This window comes from Mastomys coucha, unplaced genomic scaffold, assembly GCF_008632895.1.
Source record: "Mastomys coucha isolate ucsf_1 unplaced genomic scaffold, UCSF_Mcou_1 pScaffold2, whole genome shotgun sequence".
Taxonomy (NCBI): domain Eukaryota; kingdom Metazoa; phylum Chordata; class Mammalia; order Rodentia; family Muridae; genus Mastomys; species Mastomys coucha.
The window spans coordinates 17,017,419-17,018,862 of record NW_022196902.1 but is presented as its reverse complement, the minus strand read 5'-3'; the positions used below and the strand labels follow the sequence as shown (position 1 = coordinate 17,018,862).

At 40.0% G+C, this 1,444-nt stretch overlaps 1 protein-coding gene across 1 annotated transcript in view; it reads left to right on the top strand.

Moving 5' to 3' along the window:
• Enpp1 (ectonucleotide pyrophosphatase/phosphodiesterase 1) overlaps window positions 1–1,444 on the top strand; it is a 145,780-nt gene that overhangs the window by 92,741 nt on the left and 51,595 nt on the right. The window lies entirely within an intron of this gene.

Genomic DNA, 1,444 nt, shown 5'->3' with positions numbered 1-1,444 from the left:
GTTCTAGTTGTTTGGCATGGTAGTTTTTATTTCTTATTATTTACCTTTATATGCTTATGGCGCATAGTATGTAATTTGATGTGGGTACATACTGCATAATGATCAAATTAGTGTGCTTCCAGCCAGACGGTGTTGGCGCACACCTTTAATCCCAGCACTTGGGAGGCAGAGGCAGGTGGATTTCTGAGTTTGAGGCCAGCCTGGTCTACAGAGTAAATTCCAGGACAGCCAGGGTTACACAGATAAACCTGTCTCAAAAACAAACAAACAAATAAATTAGTGTGCCTCATATTTTCAGCTTATTAGACATTTAATTTTTTAAAAATAATATGAAGTACTGCTAAGGGAATTTAAATGTTAACTAGCATGGTTTGATAGCATACCTCATATACAGGGCTATGGTAGCCTAACTGCTGGACCTTGGAAACATTGTCACTGAAGACGAGTGCGTTGGCATTGTCCGTGGTCTCCTCAGACGTTAGGATCTTCACCATCTCACTCCCTTCCCATCTCTTTGCCAGATTTGGGTCACTGCTAATCATCAGAAGGTCAAGTCCGCCACATACTTTTGGCCAGGATCAGATGTGGAAATTGATGGGATTCTACCAACTATCTACAAAGTGTATAATGGGTACGTGTAGGTGAACTTTCCCTAGGGTTTGTAACATACTACAACTTCTATTTCTCTTTGCTTTTCCTTTTACTCAGTCTTGAACGACACTCTGAATTAAAGATCTTTACGGAGTCTTAGATGATGCTGAATAGAAAGTAAAATCAGATGAATAGTTTATTAAATCACTTTGGGCAGTGTGTTTTTTTTTTTTTTTTGTTTTTTTTGAGGTAATACTGGGCATGTTGGTGCAGGACTGTAATTAATGTAGCGAGGCACTGAGGCAGGACAGCTGTGAGTTTTAGGCAAGCCTAGGTGGTAGACTGGGATCAAGGCCAGTTTATGTGAATGCAAGGCCGTACAGAGTTTCATAATCAGACTCTGTTTCAAATCAGACAAATGAAAAATAGCACAGAAGGAAGGAAGGAAGAAGAAGAGGAGGGAGCAAGGGAGAGAGAGAAAGAGACAGAGAGACAGAGACAGAGAGATCACAGTGGAAACAGAGTTCAGAGCAAAGAGGTGCTGTGTATTTTAACTTTAGAAAGTAAAAGAAGAAGAGAAGGAAAGGAGAGGTGCATTAAAGAATCAGGAGCTCTGGCATGGTGGATACAGCATGAAGAATCCATAAGTAGGAGCTACAGGATGGTGAATACAGCATAAAGAATACATAGGTAGGAGCTACGCCATGGTGGAGTCTGGAACATTGCTTAAATGAAGATTGTTGTGTCTCTGTATTTCCATTTCTAAATTACTTTAATGTATTTATTCTCTAACACAAGGGCCTATTAGGATGCCTCTCTGATTGGTTTTCAAAATCATACAGACATTTTAGGG